At 45.9% G+C, this 27,661-nt stretch overlaps 1 long non-coding RNA gene across 1 annotated transcript in view; it reads left to right on the top strand.

Annotated features, from left to right (window-relative positions):
- The window catches only part of LOC311580318, a 59,921-nt gene that overhangs the window by 12,308 nt on the left and 19,952 nt on the right, over positions 1 to 27,661 (top strand). The window contains exons 2-3 of the long non-coding RNA XR_014773425.1: positions 18,531 to 18,640; positions 24,748 to 24,871. This is a non-coding gene — a long non-coding RNA (uncharacterized lncRNA). The remainder of the gene's footprint in view (positions 1 to 18,530; positions 18,641 to 24,747; positions 24,872 to 27,661) is intronic.

Raw genomic sequence — 27,661 nt, 5'->3', positions numbered from 1 at the left:
AGAGCTGTGAGACTCTTTACTTGTCACGTGTCCCCCTTTTTCTAAGATACTCTTGTGCATTATCTATTACTACATTTTAAAATATGAGTCAGTTACCAAGGAAACAGGTTCTGGCCCAGTGTTAATTTGAAACTAAAATATTTTTTTGAGGGATTAAGCTCAAAGGAAAGAATTCATGAAATGATTTTGAAAGATGCCAGGATTTGGTACTTTAGAGAGACACAACAGTATTTCTGCAACGAGCCATTCTAGGGGCTCGGCTTCATCTAATGGAGCTCCATGTCTGCTAAGAGGGCCGTGGAAACTTAGCATTTTTCCCTTTAAAAATGATAACACCCCGCCCTCTGCTACATGCACAGACAAATAGTGGATTTGCCATTGTATATGGCAAAAATATGATTTTTTGAAAGAATGTAACTTTTAATGGTCATCTCTCATATAATACAGTTAAAAGTCCGCTTCTTAAGGATTAAACATTTTTGATAATTCCTTTACAGCTTATTTACGCTCTTTGAAATTGTCTCTGGAAACCCATTTGGTTTTTAGTTTCAAACTAAAATTGAGCCAAATCACCAGACTTTTCAAAAATTTCTTTTGTCTAGTGGCGCCACACCTATCATACAACTGAATATTTTTTTTGAAAAAGAAATCATGTCATTTTTACAGCAGCATCTCTTTATAAGTTTATGCTTGTGTCTATGTAGTATTTGATGGGAGAGGCTGTTCAGTTTAATGCCACCCCCAAATATTACAAGTATCTTAGTTTTTATTTCAAAAATCACATTTTTATGCATCTAATGTTTTTCCTGCATGGCTCAAAAAAAAAAAAAAGCTATAAAGCATGCAAATTCCAACCTACCTGTGCGCACCACTCAGGGCAGGGTTAGCATAACAAGACACTCGGCCATTTTTATGTAAGGCGATGGAGACCAACTGATTTCTCCGTCTTCTTGCTCACAAGTTTTAGATGCGATTGTCACACACACCAAAAACCATACGCAGAACAGCTTGAATGCACTGTGATCACGAGGACTGAATTTATCAACAGCAGAACAGGACTTGAAAAAAAAGAAGTTTCTCATCCAAGGATTCTCGGAGGCTGCAACCAAGGAGGTGGTGTGTTGGATTTTTTTTTTCTCCCTTGCTCCTCTGAGAGTTCAAAGCTCAGAGCTGACCACTGCAAAGGCCACTAGCACATTTACTGAAAATCAAGCCACTGATACTAGCACGGAAAACACAAATATGAGGACCTGAGTTGCTTGCACGCCGATGCAGTGCCCGTGAGTTAAAAGCAGAGCCCACCTTGCCTCCTACCTGCATAATAAACATGTAAGTTTCAAGTGTTTAATTTGATATTCACATTAATTAACAATACAACATACATTATTTAAAAGACAGCAAATGCAGGAAGAAAGGGGAGACACCATCTGTTAACAGAGTTTTGTTGTTCTTGTTTGGGTTTTAGGGTTTTGTGGGATTTATTTGGCTTTGTTAAAAAAAAAAAAAGACATAATCTTATTTTGAATGTGATGGGAAAAAAAAAAAAAACAACCAAACCTGCAGAAGCAAATGAATCCGAAAAGAAAGATGATGTCGAAATAACGAAGGTTGTAATGAGGCAAAAAACAAGTCTTCGCGACCAGATGACATGACATGGAGAGCGAGAGCGTTTACATACCCACATCTGAAATACTAGGCAACGTGTAATGAATTCTACACAGCATGCACACACAGCACAGCACGGCTAATCCTGCCTGCCATCTTAGGCTCACACAGGCAAGATACGCGCTGCATGCAGCACACGAGCGAGCGAGCGTGAGGGAAAAGGGGGAGGAGGCACAGGACCGGCTCTCACCTTTAAATGCAGTATCTGATTAATGTTGTAAGTGACATTGCATTTCAGCCTCAGAGTCTTGGTTCAACTGGATAGGAGGGAACAAAGAAGAAATGTCATCAACTGGTGATGCAGGATGAGGCCAATCACTAACCACTGTTTAGCAAACTCCAAATTCTGCAACCAGGCAAGAGAAGGCATTTCATGCACTTAGGCAGAGCGGCTGCACGATGAATGAGTCCTCCTGCTTCTGAAAACCAAACAGTCCTTTTTTTTGCTAAGGAAGAAAAGCAGCTGGGATGAATACTGTCATGTCCTCTTCTTGGAGAAAGCTTGCACTACAGTATGTATCTGCTCGGGGATGCATTTTATAGACTGTTAATTTCATAGAACTGCTAACAGCAGCAGAAAAAAAAATAAAAAAATAAAATAAGCCTTTTAAGCTACTGCCAAGTGAAGACGAATTCTGATATGAAGAGAATAGCATTTGTAGATTGTTTTTTTTTTCTTTTTTTCAAAACCCTAAGGTGCCGGCAGGCTTGTAGAAGAATGCATGATCAGTTGTCTGTATCCGTTCTATAACCTTTAACCACAGGCAGCGTAAATGTATCCGGCTAGATGTATCTGCAGTACCGAACAGCAGATACCGCTGCAGACGGATTGTATGAAGATGGAAGCGAAGCCAAATAAAATCAGTACAGAAAAAGACATTGATGTCAGGTTCCTTAAGCTGTACGGCTGGCCTTCATAAACAATTAAAGCTATCTTTAGGACACTGACCTAAATAGCAGTTAAGATTTACAGCAGCATACTGTACGTGGTCCAAACATAGAAAATGCAGAGTGATTTGTCTTCCCCCTCCCCCCCCCCACTCCAAAGCGAACACGCCAGTTATAGGAATACCGAAAGGCTGTGGACAGCACATACTAGCCAGAAGAGACGGTGTGCTGAGAGGCAGTGTCCCTTTGTTTTACTTTGAGGCTTATTTTAGCTACACTTGCACCACAGCACTGACATTAGGAGGGCAGGGCTGATGCGCGCTGCTTTCCATTTTTATGAGTGAAATGTTTCCCGAAAATTAAGTCTCATCTACTCAGACACCGAATTTCATGTTGTCTTCAGCCCCTCCTCCCCCACTGCTCAGGAGTGATGGGACCTGGTGTGGCTGAACGTAATAAACTGGGACCGCTTTCTATAAACTCCAGTTCATAATTATGAGGAATTATTTTTTAATAAAAAAAAAAGCCTTCAAGAATTCTTATGCACAGACCTTTTCATTCCTTCCCCCCTCTCTCTCTCTCACACATATGCACATGCATGCACGTATGTGCACACACACACACACACACACACACACACACACGTAGCTCAACTTGCAACGAAACGTACAACATGTGGGACAAACACTGTTAAATGGCTGCTTATTCAGGATTTAAAAGAAACACCTCATGAGCAAATACTATTTTGCTACAAAACCAGTGTGATTACGTCTCTAAAGAGGAAAACCGAGTAGCTTGGTAGGTTTTCTTTTTAAGATCCTATCAACAGATTAAAAACAGAAAGAAAAAAAAATTTAACATGCTGTATAACAAGAAGTCTTTTATTTTTAGAAAGCAAAACAGATTCTTCCCTACAAAGAAACCATACCCACCCAACCCTCACAGCCATTATTATAAGCCAGCGTCTTTACGAAATTCTTGATTTTTAAATATATAATCTTTACGTTTTCCTTCTCATCTCTCACACAGTCTTTAACTGTCTATTGCATCACCAAACCTGCTAATGTTAATTAATTTTAACAAGGCAACCATGAATTAATATTTTCTGGGTCTGCCGGTCTTCTAGCGGCCCCACCTTCTATGAGAACTGCCTGAAGATAATGAGGTTAGCAAAAAAAAAAAAAAACATTCGTGTGCCCTAGAAATTGCTTAAAGGAGAAAACACATCTGGAAATCTCAGCTTGGGTACTAGGCTTCACAACTGGATTGTTTCCAGTTTGAATTCCGTCTTCTTCCTCAGAGCAGAAGTGGTTTGTAGCTGACTGTCTGGAAAGCGTGCACACCCGCCCATCTCTAGCCCATAGGCTTTATCCTATCAGTGGGGTAGGCTATTGGGATGGGGTGGGGGTGGGGGTGGGGGAGGTCACTACCTGATCTTCTTGTGGAAGCTCACTTCTCTCTCACGGAGCACTCCAGAAGTGAATGTGGCTTTAATGAAAAACGGTAGCTCTTGGTCTGACACCCGTGGAGGAGCCATCTTCCCCACCCCCGCCTTCACTGCTCTCTAAGCTCTGGCTAACATTGACAGCGACAGAAAATCAGAATGGCGTGTCCTTGTCCTAATTCTTTACTAAGGGGGTCTGGAATTAGACTGTTATGCTGAGTTACAGGCACTAAGGTAACTGCCGTGGTTAAGCAGGGAACCCTCCAGATGAGCTGAAGAAGGTCAAAGGAAACACGTTTGAAATTGGTCTTTGCTACTTTGTGGGTGCTTCTTTTTCCCACCCTTTATACCCTGGTTTCACCCCTGTAAGACTAGATAGGATAGAAACAAGGATAGAGGGGAAAAAGATTCCTGAATCTACTTTATTTCCTTTTGTTTCTTCTTTGACCACCGCTACTAACCAACCGCAACCATCCCCCCTAACTGACCAACAACCACTCACTTACCCCACTGGGGTCCTTGCGTTCATGTAACCTCTGAAAAGTTTCCCAGAATCCCAAATGCCACACAATCACAGAAATTATCTGCAGCTGACAAAACAATGCTTTAGCTAGAGCACGAGGCAGACCATGGTCAGCCGCTGCGGACAGGCCGAAGCCGCTCCAAATCCCCACGCCTGGCATTAAAACGAAAGCGCCTTCCTATACTATTTCTGTATTTTGCAAAGAAGCCAAAATTCCAGAGTTCTCAAAAAAATGTCAGTACGCACCTTGGCATGTGACACTCAGTGTCTGTTGAGAGAGTCCCCATGAATGACATCTGAAGGCTAGACATTCATGTTACACAGTCACGGAATATTATTAAGATGAGAATTCAGTGGTGACTGCGTTGAGCCAAGTCATGTGCCTCCTCTTGTCTGGGATAATAAATGACAGTGACAATGACCGTCACCCATCCCAGGCTCCCTGGAGATCCCGTCAGAGCAGTGGTTCTCAACCTTCCTGATGCTTCCTTCGTGCCAACCTTTGACTACAGTTGCTCATGTTGTGGTGACCCCGACCATAAAATTATTTTCGTTGCTACTCCACAACTATAATTTTGTTACTGTTATGAGTCATAATGTAAGTATCTGGTACACTACCCCTGTGGAAGGCTCCTTTGGCCCCCAAAGGGGTTGAGACGCACAAGTTGAGAACCGCTGCTTTATATGGAAGGGTGGTGGCTGTGGCTGGGCCCCATACTCACACTTCTTATAACCAGTTGTCAAGGCAAAGGGTCCCCACAGCTCTCTGTGGGGTGTCCTGTTCACTCTTGCTGCCGAAATGAGCAAAAGGACATATATTGGATGTTATTTTGTGATGTCCCAAACCAGCACACCAGCGAGCAAATATGATGTATTTACCAAACCTACTTGGGTTAAACAAACATGAATTGTAGCTGTAAATACTTTGAGGAATGAGGCTGGGTAGATGCTGTCAACTAATAAATCTTGTTTGGCACTGGGGGGAAAAAGCCATGCTCATGCCTGAATTATTTAAGCTTTGTCACGATTACAAGTGGCAAAGATACGCATTCACTTAGTATGTTAAAAAAAAAAAAAAGAATTGCTTGTCCCTTATCCTCAGGGCATATGGAGAGAGGGGGGGGGAGAGGGAGAGGGAGGGAGGGAGGGAGGGAGAGAGAGAGAGAGAAAGAGAGAGAGAGAGAGAGAGAGAGAGAGAGAGAGAGAGAGAGAGAGAGCATCCCTCTTCCACAATGAAAATTGTAGGCTTTGATAAGTCAAACACAAGGTTCCCAAAATAATGTGGCAAGAGCAAGCTGGAGGACAGAGCAAGGCTTGCACTCTTGCTTGCTCATGGCCTCTGCACTTTGCAGGCGGAGCTAATTTTATTTCCAGGTCTGTGGGTTAAAGTTAAATTGCTTGGCTTATGCAAAGTATATAATTCAAGTCTGAACAGAGCTCGACTCTTCTCATTTAAAAAAACCATCAAGTCAGGGCACTGAGTCCCAGAGGAATCCTTGGTTTATAAACATTTGGATTGGTTTGCATGTTTCTTGATGCCACTCACGGCTTTAAAAATTACAGCTGGCTTCATTTTGTACCTAATCTACATATGACTAGGTGAACTCATTAGCCATTCAACTGGATTTTAAAAAATAAATGTTTACCATGCATACTATTTTTATTTAAATTCTTAAAATGTAAAAGGCAGAAAAATTTTTTTATGATGTTGGTTATATTCAGGCTTGGAAACAATATGACCATTCTTTTTCTTTCCTTCTTTAATTAATTATTAATTAATATCTATGGTCTTTGAGACAGAATCTCACTGTGTAGCCCTGACTGGCCAGGAACTCACTATGTAAATGAGTCTAGCATCAAACTCACAGATACCTGTCTGCCTCTGCCTCCTGAATGCTGGGATTAAATATGTGTGCTGCCTCAACCTGCAATAAAGTGATTTATAATAGCTTTGGGGGCTCTGGAGAGACGGCTCAGCAGTTAAGAACACTGGCTGCTCTTTCAGGGGACCTAGGTTTGATTCCCAGTATCCACGTGGTGGCTCACAACCGTCTGTACTCCAGTTCCAAGGGACCCAATACCCTCCTGAACTCTATGAACACCAGGCACACTTGTGATACCCAGACATATATGTAGATAAAACACGTACACACTAAAAAAAGAATCTGAAAAATAATGATGGAATGCTATTTTAGCTGGCATTTTTGAGGAAGCTCATCATGTTTCCAATGGCTATATCTTGTCCAGAGATCTGGGCAGGAACTTCTATACGCTGGTCAAAGATGAAAATCATACTTAATATTTTAGCTCTGTTATCTTAATAAATTCTGAGCTAGCACTACTATACCTATTCTATAGTATCGCTGTCATCAGTGATCATCAAAGATCTTGTTGTTGTTGGGTTTTTTTTGTTTTGTTTTGTTTTTTGTTTTTTGTTTTTCAAGACAGGGTCTCTCTGTGTAGCCTTGGCTGTCCTGGACTCACTCTGTAGACCAGGCTGGCCTCGAACTCACTGTGATCCGCCTGCCTCTGCCTCTCGAGTGCTGGGAGTAAAGGCGTGCGCTACCACGCCCCGCTTCAAAGATCACTATTAAACAGAGATTGGAGTTCAAGTTTGAGACAGGTTGACTGAAAGCCTGGACCTTTGCCCAACACCAAGAGACGAAAGTGCGTCTCATCTCCAACTGTCTCCAGAAATCTCCCCACTGGGATGACATCCTGGGGAAAAATTTCTCACGGAGCACCCTGGTCCCCTATAGCTGTGGCTACTCCTGTTTATATGAACCAGGCCCAGGGAATTGTGGGTACCTAAGCTGTCACCAACCAGAAACAGCCTAAGCCCAGGCATTAAAAAGAGATGGGAAGAAAAAAAAAAAGTAGTACATGTTGGGAAATTAGGAGTAGAAAGCAACAATATTAGAGGGTGGTTTGTTACACCTTGTAAATATTTCATGACACAAAGTAGGTGGGAAAGGCTTCCATTTCTGCACAGCTAACATCTCCTTGAGGGAAGTTCAGGTTTCTATATCACACCTTAGGCCTGGAGTGTGGCTCAGTTTACATAAGGCTCTGAGTTTGACCCCTAGCACCACATACATACAGATTTGCCCCGAATCACACCCTTAATAATTTAGTTCACCCACTCATTATACTAAAATTTACAGCTGACTTCTGACTTCCTTTTATACGTACTGTGTTTAGCATTTACGAACAAGCTTGTTATAGACTACCTGGCTTTTCGAGTAAATTAGCAATGAAGAAAAAAGTCGGTTATCAAGATCTCTGGAAGAACAGACAGTGCTCTCAACCGCCGAGCCATCTCTCCAGACCCGAAACATGAGGTTTTTCAACAAAGAAAAAGTGAAAGCTGGTACGATGGAAGGGGGGGAGGGTCGTGCACCTCAACCCAAACCTGTCCAACTGACACCCTCTGTTGGAACCCCCTCAACAGGTGCCACTGGCATGATGGACATTGCTATGTCAGCTTTGGCAACTGCGTGATCTTGGCTTTAGTTTCTTAGTGCATTTGAAGGGTGATATTTGAAGAACAATATTTAGCTGACCGTGAGTCCACTCGGGTCAGTGGCATTCCCACACCATGCCCATCTGCCACTGACCAAGCAGACAACCAAGATGATAGGCTGGTCTAGACTCTGAACTAGAAAGATACTGACTGGGCAGGAAGGCTAAGACTCTCTTCCCCTCCCCCCCCCCCCCAAGAGAGAATGATAACCAGGAAGAAAAAGGAAGGTGGGGCTATAAACAAGATTTCCTATGGATGTATAGCATAGAATCATCCCTTCCTGATACTCCCAGACTGAACCTAAGAGTGCACTGGTCTTTTCTTCTGTCAGATAAATGAATCTGCAGCTCAGAATCTCATTTTAGCCAGGGCAGCTCACCCAACATACTCCATTTTCCTTGGACTGACCAAAAAGCACATAAGCATTTGCCGTATTGAAGTAGCCATCTTTACTTGAGACTCTGAGGGGTCTTTGTGTCTCCCAGGGCACCTGGGGCTTTGCCTCAAGCAGTGGAAAGACTCATTAGAATAAGAAGTTGACTCCTAACTCAGGTCCGTCAGATTCTTTCCCTCACGACCAGTGGCATCTTCAGTTTTGGGGATAGCAAGACACTTTCTAAGTTGGGGAACTTTCGCCCATGAGCAAAGGAATGGCTCTCAAGGCCCGTTTGGAGATCTTTTAAAGGTTTCATCAGCCACTTCTCAAGAAAAGCCCCAAGATGTCTGAGATGCTGTGAAACTTGCCCTTTTGGGGACTGGGAAAGGGGAAATGGAAAAAGGGTGGCCTGACAAGACCACCTCTGCCTCCAAAGAGAGTCAGTCTTCCCACCTGCCCAGGCCCTTGGGGCCAGAGTGTGTGTCACAGAATTGTAGGACGGGGAAGACGCTTTAGAAAATGTCATCTAACTGTCTCAAGTTCAAAGATAGCACAGTCATGCCTTAGGACGCTGGCAACAGGATAGAAACAGCACTCCTTACACTCACGTGCTCGGCCCTTTGTGATTCTGTAGACTGGTTCCTTTTAGAAGGAATTCCAGGCTGTCACTTACTTACTGAGCTGCTGCAGACAACATGAAACTGATTAGACGCCAGAGGGAGAGGGGTTTATAGCGTGTTTCTCAATTCCCTTCTAAAGCAAATATATTTACATCTTTCAAAAGCTCAGCTAAAAATAACTTTAAACAAAATCATAAGTATAGGCTCAAAATTCCCTAGGCCCAAGTGCCTGTGATACTTGGGTAGTATCAGAGAACCAGGCTTAATCGCTGTTAAGTCAATCATTCTAAATTTAGCTGGGTGAAGTCACCTTTCTTCTATTTGGTTTGCAAAGAAACATCTCATGAGTTAGCACGAACGGCTAAAAATAAGCTGCAAGTTTCATTTTCTGTTGTTCAGCATGGCTTCGAGACCAAACGGAGCAAACCTAAGAGATCGTTGATGGTAGAAGTCAGCTACTTCAGCCAGGCGGTGATGGTGCATGCCTTTAATCCCAGCACTCGGGAGGCAGAGGCAGGCAGATCTCTGTGAGTTCAAGGCCAGCCTGGTCTACAAAGCAAGTCCAGAACAGCCAGGACTACAAGAGAAACCCTGTCTCGAGGAAAAACAAAAACAAAAACAAAAGCCAGCAACTCAAAGATCTCCTTTCCTGTGTGGATGACCAACTCACCACCAGGCCTGAAAAACCTCACACCTTTGCCCTTCTCATGGTCTTGGAATCACACACACACACACACACACACACACACACACACACACACACACACACAGACATAGCATGAAACTAAGGGCTGAGGATGGCCTGACAAGACTGCCCCCACCTCCAAAGAGAGCCTCCCCTTCTCCCCAAGCCCTTGGGGGCCAGGGTGTCTTTCACAGAATCGTAGGACAGGGAAGACGGTTCGGAAAATATCATCTAAGCCATCTCAAATTCAAAGATAGCACAGTCATACTTAGGACCGTGACAACAGGATAGAAACAGCACTCCTTACTCTCCTGTGCTCCGCCCTTTGTGATTCTGTAGCCTGCTTCCTTTTAATGGGGGCTGGGCGTGGGGGCCGGGGCTTGTATGCGGATGTGTCATGACTTCCGCACAAGATGTCATATACACTTTAGCCCAGCTCTGCCTGAAGCTCAAGTGCTGCCGGGAGGCCCTTCTTGCAGCGCCAGGAAATAAATAAGCCGTGCCACGGCGACAGGCTCTGTGAGGTGTTGAGTCTCCCTTGACCCAAATACGCATGTTTCTTAAGCAACTCCATACTGCAGACCCAGGCAACTCACAACAAGTTCAGTTTCAAAACCGTCTTTTTCCGGGCCAAGTCGGGCAAAAAGGTGTTCAACAGCAGTCAGTGCCTATGCCTCAAAGGGAAGGCAGCCATTTTCACTGGAGGGGTGGGGGGTGGGGGTGGGGTGGGGTGGGGGGTGGCGAGCAGCGCCATGAAAAGCAAGCTCTCAGCTATAAAGGCGATTGAAAGGGGGCGAGGAAGGGTTAATCTCTCCCCATTAGGGAGGGGCCGTTGGTGGAGGTGAGGAGAATAATCTGTAAGAAGTGCTGAGCAGACAAAGCGCGAGTCCTGGAGATGGAATTACGGTGCAGGCCTAGAAGGATGATTGTCCTGATTGTCACTGTGTGACCATTTCTTATATCTTGGGGTCTTTACCTTGCTTTGAAGTTATAGCCTCAGGGGAGGGGGGTGTAGGGGAGGAAGAGACCGTGTTCACACTGAGTGTAGGAATATCTGAGCTGTGATTCCAGAGAGCTTGGCTGTCCGGTGAGGCCACAGCTAATTAACCACAGACTAGACACTACCCAAGTAAACAACAGGAGAGTAACTTCCCCCAGGGTCCAGGTGCTTTTTCTTTTTTTTTCATTTGGAAAAACCTTTTAAAAGAGACTTATTGCCATGGTGATGATGATGATGATGACGATGATGATGGTGATCATGATGACTATGTGTGTGTGTGCATGCCCCAGGAGCTCAGAAGCGTGTTGGAAGCCTTGGAGCTGGCCTTACAGGAAGTTGTAAACTGCCTGATATGCTGGAACTCATCTTGGGTCCTCTACAAGAACAAGTCAGGCCCCTAACTGCTGAGCTATCTCTCCAGACCCTATTTTATTTTAAATTATGCATGCGTCTGCATATGGTATGTGCTCCTGGAGGCCAGCGGCATCGGGTCCCCTGGAGCTGTAGTTATATGCGGTTGCCAGCTGCCCAAAATGAGTGCTGGGAAGAAAATTTTAGTCCTCTGGAAGAGCAGCAAATGCTCTTACCTGCTAAGCCACATCTCCAGCCCCTTATTTGGGGGGGTGGGGGGGGGGAAGAAGGAAGAAAGTTTAAAAATAATATTTTCTTTTTTGGGGGGGGTGGGGGCGGGCAGTGGGGAGGAGCCACAGGAAGTTACAAGCCAGTGTATAAAGTGTGCTGAAGTACACCTGTGCTCCCAGCAGAGCCAGGACACTGGGGAGATACTGGGCTCAGGGTGAGACCTTGCTGGGAGTGAGGAAATGGATACCACACTTACTATAGAGGGGAGGGGTTATCCTCCAAGGCGTCTTACAGACTATAGGACACAGACTCTGTGAGTTGAGGGGGCGGAGGCTCATCTGATTTCTCTGGTTTTCACACGAACGTCGTGTGTTTCAAAAGCTCTGTAACACGCTTTCACAGAAAGTGTCAGCACAACCAGGACACAGAAGCCACCCTCATGGCTTCCTTTAGAGTCACATCGCCTGCCCAGTGCAGGACCCTGGCAGCCACCGAACACATCTCCCTTCCTGAGACTTGGTTCCTTTGACGGTATTCTGTACAGGACGTAACCCTCTGAGACGGGCTTTCCTTTCACCCTCGGGAAAGCCCTTCCGCGCCCTTTTCTCGGATAGGGTTTCACACTCCATAGTTGGATGTCCCATTGGCTTGTTGAAGACTGTGTGGCTGGCTTTTAGATTTTAGGTGTTGCCTGCAAAGCCACAGATGTTTACATTGCAGACCATTGGGTGAGTGTAATGCTTTACTTGGTAAGAACACTAGCGACTGTTTCAAAGTATGGCTGTACCCTCCTACGTCCCCACCAGAAAGGTACAAAGACATCCCGTTTTCTCATGCCTTGGCCTGCACTTGGCGACAGCAGTATTTTCTATTTGAGCCGTTCTGGTAGTAGATATATAGGGGCTCCTTTTGATGGACTGAAATAAAGTTGGGGGCTACTGATCCTGGGTAGGCTGTGTCCCTAAAAAGTGCTCAGTGTTCCAGCCTTCCTGTCTACACGGCAGTTGATGCTGCCTGGCATTTAGATAGTGGATGGTCTCCCCACGTGGGGTGGGTCTTCAAGTTTGCCCTGTTGCTGCTGGCTACAGTGATAGGATATCCCCACCAGGGACTGCTGAGCCTCTTTAAGCCACGCCCCCTTCCTTGAACCAGTGGCACCTGCTTCTATAGGGCAAGGACGGTGATACAAATTCATGGGAAAGGGCCAGAGTTTTCTTGGGCTAGAACCTTCCTACAGCTATGGTCATAGACTGTATAGATGCCCATTTTCACAGGGGAGGTGGGGCATGGAGTCAACACAGCCAGGTAAAAGTCGGGCCGCCAATAGTGCCTGCCGATCAGAAGACCCACTGGACACGTTTTGCCTTTGGACTTACTGCTCTGTGACCACATAAGACTCTACAGAGAGGCACAGAAGACCTTTCTAGATATCATGGAACTCTGGTTTCTCTCTCCTACTGGTTAGGTATGGAAGCACCGTTCTCACCAGCCTCCTAGCATGCGGACCCAGTCCTTTGAGTGACCAGAATGTCATGTGAATATCAGAAGATGCCTCAGTCAAGAGAGCTTTGAAGAGGAAGCAAGAGAGATGGCTAGGTGGTTAAGGGCATTGTTCTCACAGAGGACCAGGGTTTGGTTCCCAGCACCCACGTGGTGGCTCTCAAGCATCACTAACTCTACTAACAGAGGATCTGACCCACTCTTCTGCCTTCCGAGGGCAGCAGGCACATGGTGCATGTACGTACATACATGCCAGGAACGCCCATACGCAAAAAATAAAATAATTCTAAAAACGGTTGTTTATTTATTTGGAGACAGGGCCTTATTATGTAGCTCTGCCTGTTCTGAAATTCACTGTAGACCGTGTTGCTGGTTTCAGACTCAGAGATCCACCTGCCTCTGCCCCCCCTGAATGCTGGGGTTAACGTTGTGTTGTTGGGGGGTACATTGTGTGAAGGTGTGTCTCTGTGTCTTTGGTTGCTGATGGCTAAACCGGCAGAGAGCTAAGAACTAGCCAGATCTTGGTATTGTTATTTCTATGGCCCATCACCAATGGCTGGGCAGAAAGTGGAGGGTAGACCTTCTGAGAGAAAGAGGGGGCTGAGAGAGAGACAGAGACAGAGACAGAGGGGGACCCGGGTGGGGGGGGGAGGGCACTGAGAGAAGAAGGCAAAGATGGGAGATTTACCAGTGGAACATGGGGGAGAAAAGACAGACAGACATGACCAGAAGCAGAGAACTGGAGCTCGCCACGGAGCCGGATATGGTGCCAGGATTAGTCAGATTAATCTAGATAGGCAGTTAGGAATCTGCCTAGCTTAAGGGCCTAAGCTTTAAAATATTAAAAAGCCTCTGTGTCATTATTTATACCACTGGCAGGCCCAAAAATCCTGCTATAGTGTGTGCCGCTGTGCCTAGTAGTAAAAAAAAAAAAAAAAAAAAAAAAATTTTTTTTTTTGAAGAAAATTTTGCAGGACAACAGGAACATGAGCCTCACATGGAGTAAACATAGTGAATCGCCCCAGCCATTCCTGAAAATGCCAACTGAACCCCAGGGAGACTGTAAACACCACTAGAAGCTGTGCTTATCTGAACTTGTACCTATAAACTTGGACTAGAAAGGCAAGAAAAGAGAGTTAGGGACAGGGCTGGGGACAGCCATGATATGAGGGGACATGCACCGAAGCGGAGTCACTTGGTCATAGCAGCGGCTCCTCTGCTGTTTTGGCATGGAAACAGGCACGACTACAGTGCTACCACTGGGCTCTCTTCTTTACCAGCTGACAGTGTGGACATGGATAGGCACAGGGGAGCTACATGGAGGTTCGCGGTATCTGAATATGAACAGTGGACAGCAGAGCAGTCTGTAGAGTCAGAATCTGAAAGGCAGACGGCGGTGGTGCGTGCTTGTAATCCCAGCGTTCAGGTGGCAGGCGCAGGTTCTGCCTGAGTTCTCTGAGCTTGGGGCCAGCCTGGTCTACAGAGCAAGTTCCAGTACAGTCAGGGCTATACTCTGTCTCAAAAACAAACAAACAAACAAACAAACAAACAAAGGCAAAATCTGGGATGCATCCCTTTGGCAGTTGAATTAGGGGAATGAGAGGAAGTGTAGGGCTGTCGGAGACCATCACGTGACTGGTAGATGTGGGTTGATGGTTTCTGAGGGTTTTACAGACGCAACGAACGGGCCACTGTGCTTCCTCTTAGATGATAGAGTTTTGAAGTTTTGGTTGTGTTTGCTCACCACGTTCTCTGCTGTGACTCCAAAGTTTCCACTGCTTGGGTCCCTGCTGTCTGGCCCATTGTGAGAAGGCCTGCTCACAGCACCTTTTAGACTCCACGCACATCTTCCCTGGTTGGAATGTCAAGACGTTCTTCCTCGGGATGGGGTCCACACTAAACCCTTGCTTCATCTTCTCTTCAGTCCATGTCTCCAGACCTGAGGTCTGCCCAGCACTTAAGCTTGGCACCTGCCCTGATGCTGTCATGCTGTCCCGGTTTCTGTCCCTAGACCCACCATGGCGTAGTTCTGAAGGAGGAGGGGATCTTACAGATGCCCCCTGCATAGCTGCTTTCTGTCTTCCAAGTCCACTTCAGGGCTCAGAGATCACAGGGGTCGGTCTGGCATCACTAGGTGACCCAAAAGGATGACCTGGGTTTCTCTGATGTCCAAACGGTACACGTGAGTTCTGAGATAATGACTCTACCTATCAGAGAACAGATACACTTTTTTGGGGGGACGCTTGAGGACTTAGCCTTGTTGTTGGTTCCTTCTGTCTGCTATCAGAAGGTTGGACATCTTTGGGTCGTCTGTCTTGTTCACCCTCTTGCCAATAAATCTGCTTACTGCACTGCTCTCATATTTAAAATAACATTTCCTGGGTCCTTATCTGACCATCATCTTTGTGCTGTAATGTATCAGCTGAAGAAAAAAAAATTCAGAAGCCAAAAAGAATTTTTAAGTTATTTTCTCATTTGGATGTGTGCTACAGGTTGGGTGCAGCTTTTTCTTCAGAGCTTATGTGCTGGAGGCTTGGCCCTCATGGTGGCATTGTTGAAGCACTGTGACCTTTAAGAAATGAGGCAATTAGGCCATGGCTCATTGTCCACAGAAGGGATTACCATAGGTCTTGTGAGATGGGATTAGTTTCCATGACAATGGTTGCTGTAAATAAGCCTGGCCCCTCTCCTGAACCCCTCTTCTCTGTGTAACAGGTGCTCCCACCCTTGTGATGTCCTCTGCCCAGAGGACCTCATCAGAACAGAGCAGATGTTGGCACCATGGTCTTGAACCTCTAGACCTATAGCATAGATGAATATCTTTTCTAGTGATATTTTTATTTATCAGGTGTTTTATTATAGCAATATAGAATATGACAATATAGTAGCTCAGGGCTCCCTAATTTTCTCCGTGTAATAAACGCCTATGGAATTGAATATGTATCAAAATAGATACAAAAATATGATCAGTTCTCAGGTTTTGATGTGTATAAGAAGAATAGGAAGGAGGCATTACAGTGTATATTCCTGATATTTAAAAGATAGCAGGTGATACTCAAGCAAGGTTAGCCAAGTGTCCATAGAGTGATATGGATAAACCTAAAACATCTGGGACTGTGGTCACAGCTGTGATGTCACTGAGACCCTCAGCATGCGTTTTCATGTGAGAAACCAAAGGGGACCAGGTTCTAAAATAGATACCAATGCCTTCGTGGAACAGGATTTAGCAATTGGTAACTTTAAAAAACGTCATTGAATGTCACATTTAATTTCTGGGGGTTCTTTTTAAATTGTCCACAAGGTGCCCATAAACACCTATAGGAGTGTTTATGCATTTCTAACAGTGGAGTACCAGAGACAGTCAAAACATCCATTTTTTTTTTAAAAAAGGGCTAAATAAAAATATGCCTGTGCAAAGAAAATATTAATTTAAAAAAATCACGTTGATATCATATATGTATAATAATATAAATGTATATGTAAAAAAAGAAAAACAATTTAAAAAGAAAAACATGTTGAATTTCAAAGAATACTCAGTGAATTGCAAACAATGTTAAGAGGGAGACAAAAGCAACAACGAACAAACAGCAACAAAACCTAAAACTAAAACATCAACAAAGCCCAAAGTTTGTCTTCTATAGAATGGAGAAAGGAATTGAAGTGTTGTAATGCGCTTGGAAGTCCAGCCATGCATGGCCCAGTGGTTGATAGAGGACGTAAGCTGCTCCCAGGGGAAACCTTAAGCTACCCTTTTGCTTGGCAGCCTTGGTAAAGTCAATGGGAAAGGTTTTTCCACTGGCTACTTTCTTCCTCCTGTGATTTAGGAGGATATAGCCTGTGAGATTCTGGACAGAAGGGTGACCCCATCACACCAGACAGACTGACTGCACTCTTGCATGTAGCTTCCGAAGACAACCCAAGGGCAGTGCATCTCAGATGCTTAGTGTTCAGTGTCAACTTGACGGGTTATAGAAACATTTAGGGCTCAGGCTTTCAGGTTTACCTGTGAGAAATGACCCTTTAAAAGTTAGCCTCTGAGGATGCCTGTGATAGGATTTATATTGAATAGGTTCATTCTTGTGGGAGGGCCCTTCCTCACTGTGGGCAGGACCGTTCCCTGTACAGGAAATGAAGAAGGCAGGCTGAGTATGAACGGTCTCTGCTTCCTGCTTGTGGGTGTGCCGTGTCCGGCTGCTTCAAGCTCTTGCTGTGGTCGACTTTCCTACCACACCGAACTATCCCAGACTCGTGAAGCAAAATAAGTCCTTTCTTCCTTAAGTTGCATTTGTCAGGGTATTTTACCATAGCAACAGAAAAGTTAACTAAGATTGCTTCCATGGAGTGGATATCAAGCCGCCTTGTTCCAATGTGCCGGGGGGACCTTGGAATCCCAGGAGTCATCTTTTGGCACAGAGAGGACTCAACCAGTTTTTCTCCAAGATTTCAGTGAAGCTGGAGGTCTCTGGCCCACAGTCAGACTTTACCAAGGGCTTTGAAATAGTCGTGCCTCAGGCAGGGCAGTGGTGGCGTACACCTTTAATCCCAGCAGTTGGGAGGCAGAGGCAGGTGGATCGCTGTGAGTTCGAGGCCAGCCTGGTTTACAAAGCGAGTCCAGGATAGCCAAGGCTACACAGAGAAACCCTATCTCAAAAAAGCCAAAAAAAGCCAAAAAAAGCCAAAAAAAGCCAAAAAAAAAAAAAAAAAAGAAAAGAAAAGAAAAGAAAGAAAGAAAGAAAGAAAAAGAAGTAGCCATACCTCATGCTTTGGTTAGGCATGTTGCTAAGGATCATAGAGGAAAGACGATTCAGAGGGAATTTTTTGTTTTTTCAAAACAACACTGCTTCATAGCAGTCTCCAAAGCAGAGGCAGCAGCAACCATGACCATAACGGTGGCAATTGTTCTCACAGCACGTTGCCTTAGCCTTCACGTGGCCCACAGGACTCTGCACACAGAACCTTGCTCACTCTAAGAGTCCCAACACTGCAGGGTTTTTTGTTTTGTTTTGTTTTGTTTTAAGTACTATTTTGGAGGTTGGAAGGAACTTTGAAGTTCTGGTAAAAGCCAGAGGGCTTCTTGAGTTAAAAACAAAACACCAAAGTCTTTTGTGTGGTGTTTTCCAAATTGATTCTTGACGAGAAGTAGGGGATTTCAGCGTGAGAAACGACAAAGCCCAATTAACGATGAATTCTTAGCTTTCGCAAATATGACGTGGGCATGTTGCAAAACCCTCTAAAAGGGGTAACAGGGCATCCGTATTGCTGAGCCAGGAAGAAGGGAGCTAGCGCTTCTGTGCTCTGAAAACTACAAAACCCCTGAGGTCAAAATCACCAGTGGCCCAGCTGTTGCCCATGTGAGGCTGCTGTGTTCAGCTTGTCAGAGTTCGTTGTGGATAAACAAGGTCAGGCAAACATCTCCAGGTGACCTAACTCTGCACAGACTGTGGTGCCTCCAATGTGAATTACACAACTCACATATAATTGAAGTGGAAAAATAATAAACTATGAGATTAAAGTGAAAAAAACTTATGAAAGTCTTTCCCTTCCCTCCCCCCACCCCCGTGAGATTTACTGCGATGCCATTTAAAAAATATAAAATATTAAAGTATGAAGTATTTTATGTTTGTGCTTGTACACAATCCTGCCTTGTTGGTGACAGCTCTGGGGTCACCCCGCCTGCCGTCCTGACAGTGTCAATGCTCATGAGGATCTATGGCTTTCTTTCAGACACTACATGCTTAGAGTAGTGAGATCCTGGTTATTTGATTTGGTGGTCACACCTGTCCCCATCATGCAGCACAGCTAGAAATGTCACAGATGACTCCTGCATCAATTTGGTATGATATGTGCTCAGGGGCGGGGGGGGGGGATTGTCATCGTTTGAATATGAAACGTCATCCTCATGGGCTCCTGAGTTGTACACAGGGACCTGAGTCGGTGATGACACCAGGAGGTGTCAGTGATGGCGTGTCCTCACAGCTATACTCTACCCTGATCCCTTCGTCCTATAGTCATCCCCGATCGCTTTCTGTTTCCCATGTACCATGAAAATCTCCTCCACCACACATTGCTGCTGCCGTGATGTGACGTCTGCTCAGGAGTTCAAATCACAACAGCTGTGGCGTGGGTCCTCTGGGACTATGAGCCAAGGTAAATGTACCCTCCTCTAGTCACTCTGCCCGGTACGTTGTCACCGTGTGAGGAAGTGACTGATGCAGCCCGTCTCCAGAGTGAGTGGACCATGACCCCGTCCTTCCTGACTGTGGCCTTTGGCTCTGCATTTCCTGAAAAAACTCTGTTAAGCTGTGACTTTCGAAACTTTGTGCTTATTCTTAACTCACTCATTCGGGTGCCTGTTGGAAGCAGGAGGTACAGGCCTGCACTCAGCATACTTCACTCTTGACTCTCTCATCATCCCAGCCAGGCCCGTGACTCAGTAGACACTGACCCCTCAGCAAGGCTGCAAAGTGTACTTTCAGAGGTACAAGTCTTTTTGAGAGAGAGAGAGAGAGAGAGAGAGAGAGAGAGAGAGAGAGAGAGAACCAATGTGTTATTTCTTCAGTCCACCCTGATGTGAAGGGACTAGCTAACTGGCCAGGAACAGACCTCCCCACACAATGGACAATGCTCACTCTTCAGTGTCAGGACGTGGAAGCCAGGAATATCAAGTCCGGTGGCAGCGTATAATCTCTTTAGATAGATACTGACCGCAAACCTAGATAACTATGCACCATGCAGCCCAAGCCGAGACTTTACTGGAGCCTTTTCCTGACATTTACCAGCGAGAAGAGAGCTGTACAAAGACTGGAAGTGACCGAAAGTCTACACACAATGAGAGAAGATGCTCCAAACAGAGACCGTACCTTTCCCTCTCATTGTACGAGTAAATGCAGGTCATGGTTGTGGGAGCAGAGTCCCATTGAGAAATTCTCTCTAGTTTGCTTGACTTGAGAATATATAAGGAACAAGGCCAGAAAAGACCTAGAACAAGAGATGGAGGAAGAAAAAAAAATAAGGGGGGGGGTTGATGCTCTTCCTGTTTTACTGGCCACTGGCAGCAGGGCCACGTCTTAACGTTTACTCCCTATTCAGAGCTAGACAACAGGCAGCACACTCTCCACAGTGGTGTGGAGTGCGGGGGACTGACTCTGATGTGAACTCTGGTGCCCCCTATTTGACCACTTCCCACTTCCCCTTGGTGGGGAGGCCTGGTGGCACTCAGAGGAAGGGGAAGCAGGCTATCTGATGAGACCTGATAGGCTATGGTCATATGGTGGGGGAGGGGGGGAGGGTCCCCTTCTGTCACAGGCCTAGGAGAGGGGAGGGAGGGGGGAACGGGAAGATACAAGCGAGGGGATAACAATCAGGATGTAATCTGAATAAATTATTAAAAAAAAAAAAAGAAGTTAACACAGGGAAGGAGCTACCGATGCTGCAGTTGTCCCGCCTAATGGTGAAGAACACTCCCACTATTTGCTGGCTGTGTGAACTTAGGGACGTTATTACATTTTTTTCTCTGCTTTCATTTAATTTTCTGAGACAGTAGGGGTGATATAGTACACATTTTATAGGATTGCTCTGAGGATTAAATGGCTTAATATGAGCCCGTCACTAGCCACAGTGCCTGGTACATACTCTGTAGGCTTAGACATAATTTCCCGTTATTGTCGCCGTCGGTTACATGAAAATGTGTACAAATGGTGCGACTGTCTATCCAAGTAGCTTTTGTTCACCTCCCACTTCAAAAAAAAAAAAAAAACAAAAACAAAACAAAACCAACACCAGTATGATGATGACATTACTTATAGTCGTGACTTAATCTGTGAAAATCAGAAGGTAGATATCTGCACAATAAATGCAAAATTATTTAACAACAACAGCAACAAAAAGATTAGAAAAGACAGAGGCATTGTGGGAATTTCTCTCACTGTATTTTGCTCACAGGGCCAGATAAAACCTGCAAGCATCCTTTAGGGAGTTCTACATATCCCGTAAGTTGTTGCCGATGTTTTGAGATAGGGTGTTGTTGTGTATTGTTTGGCCTAGAGCTCACGGTGTAGACCAGTTGACCTTGAACTCACGAGCAGCCCTCTTGCCTCTGTCTCCTACCTGGGCTTAGAAGTATATGCCTGGCAGTCTAAAAAATATTTATTTATTTTTAATTTATATATATGCATTTATTTGCCTGGATGTATGTTTGTGCACAGTGTGCAAACCTGGTGCCCAAGGAGGCCAGAAGAAGGAAATGGATCCTTTTGAACTGGAGTTACAAATCGTTGTGAGCGCTTGTGTATGTGCTGGGAACTGAGCTTGGGTCCTCTACGAGGGCAGCAAGTGAGCCACCTCCCTAGCCCATCTTCAACAGCCCCTTGCCTTACACAAACACACACACACACACACACACACACACACACACACACACACACACACACACCACACTCTACTGCTTTCTATCTGAGCATTTCCAAGTTTTTGCATTCAGTGCCAAAGGAAATTACCATTTCCCCAGAAATTCTCCACAGTTGCCTCTGGGGAAGTGCTTTGTCATTAGCTATAGTCATGCGTCTGGGTTTTAGCCAATGGGGTGTGAGGAGAGATGGTGCGCCCCACTTCCGCCCATAAGAACCACCCACAGACATTCTTCAGGTGCTTTGCCTCTTGGACTGAGGAGCAAACATACGCCCTGGTGACTTCTGGAAACCACATGCTGCAGTCAGCAGAGCCTCCTTTAAATGTTGAATTTTTTGTTTTTGTTAGAGATCAAACCATGGGACTTAGGCACATCGGGCAAGGAGTCTCCCACTGAACTACATGCCCAGCCTTGAGTATGAATCAATGCAGGAGAGAGACAGAGTCACTCACAACTACCCTGCATTGCCACACTCCCAAGATGTAAACACTATTGTGTTTAAGCCGATATGTATTTGGGGGTCTATGATAACATTAGCCCGTTGTGACACGTGTCCCCTTTCACACAGCTGTTGTTATTGTGTGCAGAAGTATCTGTGCCCTATACCCTTTTCTTTATTATTCTTTAAAAAAAAAAAGTGGAATTAGAGACTTCAATGTAGGGACTCACCAGGAACAGATGACAGTCACTGAAGTATTTGTCACACAGCACTCAGATCTTTCTGCCAGAGGAACAGTAGTAGGCTGGCACAACGTGGATCCGAGACAGCCCAGTCTGTAAAATTATATTTAAAAGGTAAAAGACAGGACCTACAAAACATATATTAAAATTGTGGTAATTAATCTCAAAGGCCATTTGTTCACAATGGATTTTGTGTTTCCCAGTAAGTGACACACTTCTTTCTGTATTGCCTAAAAGTAAAACCCGTTTTGTTTTGCTTTGTTTTGTTTCCAAATATACTCGCAACCAAATTGACGTATGAAGGACGGACTTAATGCGCTGAGGAAAAGGCACAGACAATAGACTCTCACTCAGGAGGTGACTTGAGAAGCCAGAAGAACAGAGATATAGCTCTATGCCCGTCTGCTCTGCAGTTCTCACACGTGTGAGAGGAAAAAAAATGCTTTTCACAGAAACTGAAATGTCCTGAGTAGAAACGTCCAGAATTCATAAATGACAGATTATGCAAAGGCCTAGGGGGTTTTAGATGAAATTAAAACAGACAAACTATGTTTCACTTCTGTGCTTAACATCCCTGTGGCAGCCTACCTAAGTGAAAATGAAAAACTGTAAACAGGACAGCCCTGAGATAACGAATGTACATCATCCTGAGAGCGGACCATGCTCAAGGCAGGCTGTGGACCCTCCCCTACCAGGGTTGCCATTCTCCCCCTAGGCCCTCAAAGTGTGAAAGAATGCTATTTGATTGACTAAGCGCATATGTTTGCTTAGAATGAGGCTTGTTTTTTAAGTCTGATCACCCCATAGAGGATCTAGGAAGCAAACAGTCTAAAACCCCAAACAAATATTTTGGCCTTCTGGAAACAGGCCTTCTTTGGCTCAGGATGGGAGAGAAAGCAAGAAGCCAGAATCCAGGCTTCTGCAGTTTTGTTTGGCCCTGTAGGGAAGAGAGGGAGCAGGCCCCTCTGAGGCTGTATTTAGAGGGTGTCCCAAAGGCTGTCCCCACTCCCTCCTCTGGGTTGGGGCCTGTAAGGCCTAGCTCTCAGGAGCAAGATGGCGCCCACAGTGTTGGGCCATGACTGAAGGGCTAAGGGCGAACCTTCACTTACTCGGAGGTGCTGGCTCCTCGGAAGCCCACACGCTGCCCACTCCCTGGGCTCACGAGCTACCACGGCATTCTTCCTCTGGATTCCTCAACTCCTGGTTGAGATCTGCTCCACGTAATTTTCTCATGATGTCATTCATTCTGACCACTTACAATTGGAAAGTGGGGTCTACGAGAAAAGCCCTCCTTTAAGGCTTAAAAGAGAAGGAAAAAAAATTTAAGGTGGGTTGTGGGGAGATAGAAAAAGCACAGCAGTGACCTCCCCGTTTTGAGATTTGCTGCCGCTAAGAGAACCACTCCCTGGCCAGGTTCCTGGCTGCAAACCGAGGCCAGTGGCAGGGCGTGGGTGACGTCAGGGCCAGGCCTGAGTCATAGCCAGTGGCCTGGCTGCCCTGCCACTCGGAAAGGGACAAAAGGAACCTTTGATGTTCAGAGGCCCTCCTCTCTTGCAGGCTGGCTGCACTGAACAGCAGGCCAGAACATTCCAGCTGTCTCCCCGCCCCACCCGCCCTTCCTCCTTCCGGAACAATCCCAGACAGATTCAACAAGGCCTCTCAGAAGGGCATCGCCCTCCTGTACAGCCGAGGCATGACCACTCTCCGTAACGGAGAAGCAGAGAACAGGGTTTCCCCCCAGGACCCTCTCACTTCCCCTCTGTCACGTGCCTTTTTTCCTGCAGTGCTCACCTTAGCACAGAGTCCTAATGGTGTTTAAAGACATGGCAAGATGGACCCACTGTCATCATCCCTGGGCAGCCCCCCAGTGCTTCTGCATGTGCTGTGGAGGCAGGCCTCAGCTCTCTGGTCTGTTCCTCCCGGGTCTAAGTGGCTTTCCTCTTAGAAGGCGTAGTACCCAGTACCTGGCACAAAGCCCACTAAGTACACCATGAATGGATGGATGGATGGATGGATGGATGGATGGATGGACGGACGGACGGATGGATGAAAACTTTAAAATAAACTGAAAACTTATTGTGAATGTTTAAGCTGGACTTTGCTGCTTTGTGGGGTTCTTCTCTTTCTACCCTTTATCCCCCCCCCACCCCGCTCCCATTTCACCCCCTATCATTAGATAGGAGAGAAAGAACAATAGGGGGCAGGGAGAGAGAGAGAGAGAGAGAGAGAGAGAGAGAGAGAGAGAGAGAGAGAGAGAGAGAAGAGAGAGAGAGAGAGAGAGAGAGAGAGCGCTGAATCTAATTTTTTCTTTTTTCTTCTTTGAGCATGACTACTAACAAATTGCAACCAACCCCTGTGCCCCGCCCCCGCCCCCAGCCCCAATGACCAACAACCACTCACAACACCTATCGGGGCTACACACACACACACACACACACACACACACACACACACACACACACACATCCTCTAAAACTTCCCAGAATTCCAAACATCACACAATCTCCGAAACTATCCGCGACTAGCGGAACCACGCCTCTGCTAGAGCACCAGGCAAACCATATCAGCTGCTGCGGACAGTCCAAAGCGGCCCCATATCCTCACACCTGAGATGAAAACAAAAACAAATCCTTGTATTTCTGTGTTTTTAAAAGAACCCCTAAATTCCAGAATCCTCACTACACCATAGTACGGATGTAACGACAATATTTCACGTATTATTGTGACAAAGCTGTGTTTCCTACGTCTATAGATGAGGAAATGAGTTCTGGGAGAAGTGAAGGCACGACGCTCTAAGTCTCACAGCTAATCTGAGGCAGAGCTTGGGCTGCCAGACCTTACGTTCTCTTTCAGCCTCCACATTGAAGGTCTGGGGTGAATGACGGAACGCTGACTGATGTACCTTCCAGGAGAGGAAAGACAAGAATAAAGAAGGGTCCTGAGACCTGACTCTCCAAGAACATGGCAGAACGATCAGGTACGTTCTGTCTAGGTGAGGTGGGCCTCCTGTCCTCTTAATGGGCCAATGCCACAGCTGAGGCTGGACCCGTCTGTCCTGAGAAGCTGGAGCCACAAAGCTGGGACAAGGGAGAGAATCCCAGTGGCCGAAGCTCTGACGAGAGGTGGAAGAACCTCAGTGGACTGAGCACCTCAGAGGAAGCCGTGGCCATCTTGTCGTTGTCTTCCTTGACTCCTTGTGCAGGGATGAGAGGACTCATGAGATTGAAGGGATGAGTCTGGACTGATAGGAAAGCTAAGCGGGAAAGGACACAGCAGGTGTTCTCGAGCACTGGAAGGCCCCGGATGAGGAGTTGAAACAACTGTGGTTTTGGAGGATGAGAAGGAGCCTGGTGCCTTTCTTGTTATCTCTGTCACACTGGGAATGGAGGCCTGACTAGGACATAGCGGGAGCCCCTGCGGTGCTTTACTGTGCCAAGGCCGGGGGGAGGGGGTGGGGGTGGGGGGGTGGGGGGTGGGGGGGTAGATGCGGGGGAAGGCAGGAAGAGAGCCTGCTCAGGAGTTGGGCCCCTGTCAGGGTGAGCTCCTTGGCACCTTCTCCTTGGTGGCTTGTGATCCTGTCTTGTACTTTTCCACGACTCTCAAATGCCTCGTTTTAAGAGGAAGACAAAAGCCAGGCATTTCCAGCCCCTTAGGGATAGGGACTGGAGACTTTGGTCTCAGTAATGTGGTTTCATAGCATTTCCGGGAGGGAGGGCAGGTTCTGGTCATGGAGACCTCTCTCCATGGCTCACAGAGTCAGGGGACGTTGTGTGATTACCTTTTCCTGAGACCTCAGCGGTTCTGTGACTCTCAGGGATCCGCCTGTCGGGTGGAGTTTGGAGCCCTAGGCAGGTGGAATTAGCAAAGAATTTCCGAGAAGCCACTTTTTACCAAAGGAGCATCTCTGTCAGCTTCCCTGGCAGTGCCCACACAAAGCCTGATCTGAGCCATCTCAGTTTCAGGCTTTTATGGCAGAATGTTTATTTTCCGTCTCTTCCCTGTCTACAGAAATACCACTAGATGCCGCGGCCCCCCCCCCCCCCCCCGTTCTGTTTCCCTGGGGGCTTGGTGGACTAGCTCACTCCACAGACACTGCTCTTTACTTTTTAAAGAAGATTAGAGGTTCGTTATTTCCCACTGTTCCTAGTGACAATGCAAATAGAAGAGGGACAAAAACAAAACAAAACAAAACAAACAAACAAACAAAAGCAGAAATGATCAGTAAACTTAAGTAAGCTGGTGATCTTTGTGTTGCAGATGCTGTGGTTAAAGCTAAGGGGTGGGGGGGGGAGGGGACGCAGAGAGAGAGAGAAGAGAGAGGGGAGAGAGGCAGGGAACTGGGTAGACCATCCACTTGGAGATACAGAGGAGTGGCCCAGAGAGCTTTCCTTGTTCGTACCCTGTGTGGGAAGCCTCCTTCTTGGCTATGATAGTATAACTGTATATTGCGAATTTTCTGGAAACCCTTTAAGTTTCAAAGAATTCCTCAGACCTGTCAATACTTGCCGCCTCCAATTGCTCTCACTTCCTTCAGTCAAAAACACAATTAAGATAGAATTTGCATAGCAAAAAGTTCACCCACTTAAGGTGTGTAATTTGATGAATTTTAGTATATTTTCATCCTCACAATCTACATATACAACATTTTGTCACATATTCCCTCCCGAAGAGCATTACATATTTTAGCTACAGATGCCCACCTGTGTACCCTCCAGCTCTAAGGATTTCCTTCCTCTGGCATTTCACACAAGTGGAATTATGCAGAACATGGCCTGTCGTGATTGGCTTCTTTCACTTAATGTAATGCCTTCAAGGTGTGTCCATGTTGTAGAATATTTCCCTGCCTATTCCTTTTAAGTCTGAATAACATTCTACTGCATGAATACAAGACAATTTGTTTATTATGTTTGAATCAGTTGATGGAAGCGTGAATTGTTCTATCTGTCTGTTTGGCTTTTTTTGTGCAATACTAAAGATTGAACCTAGAGTCTCACACAAGCCGGGCAAGTGTTCTACACTGAGCTATATCCCCAGCATAAAAAAAAAAAAATCTTTCTTTTATTTCAAGCTGGTCTTGAATTCACTCTGTGTCCCAGGCTGACTTTGAACTTAGATCCCTCCCACACCAGCCTCCAGAGTAGCTGAGACTGCAGGTCTGAAACACAGGTACAACTCCCTTGTAAACTGTCTTGAACAATATTGCCATGGGCATTGGTTGTTGTTGTTTTGTTGTTGTTGTTGCTGGTGGTGGTGGTGGTGGTGTGTGTGTGTGTGTGTGTGTACACATGCGTGAGTGGACACATGCTTAAGCTTTTGTTTTTCTTGGACAGATACCAAGGAGTATAATTGCTGAGCTGTGTTAGTTACTTTTATTGTTGCTATGAATCTATAACAGAAAACGTTTTCAAAGAAAAGATCCGCTAAGCCGGGCGTGGTGACGCAGAGACCGGCGGATCGCTTTGAGTTCGAGGCCAGCCTGGTCTACAATGCGAGTCCAGGACAGCCAAGGCTACACAGAGAGACCCTGTCTCGGGGGGGGGGGGGGGAGAAAGAAAGAAAGAAAGAAAGAAAGAAAGAAAGAAAGAAAGAAAGAAAAGGTCCACTGTGGCTTATAGTTTCAAAGGGTTCAGCCTGTGGTTGCTTGGGCCATGTACTTGTGTAATAACTGGGTGCTAGGAACATGTGGTGGGCAGAAAGCAGAGAGAAGGGAGAGAGAGCCTGGGAGAGTCTCAGTTGGTCAAGTGTTCACTGTGCACACATGAGAACC

The sequence above is a fragment of the Acomys minous genome, assembly GCF_964271855.1.
Source record: "Acomys minous genome assembly, chromosome: 13".
NCBI classification, from domain to species: domain Eukaryota; kingdom Metazoa; phylum Chordata; class Mammalia; order Rodentia; family Muridae; genus Acomys; species Acomys minous.
This window is presented reverse-complemented; position numbering and strand designations above follow the sequence as displayed.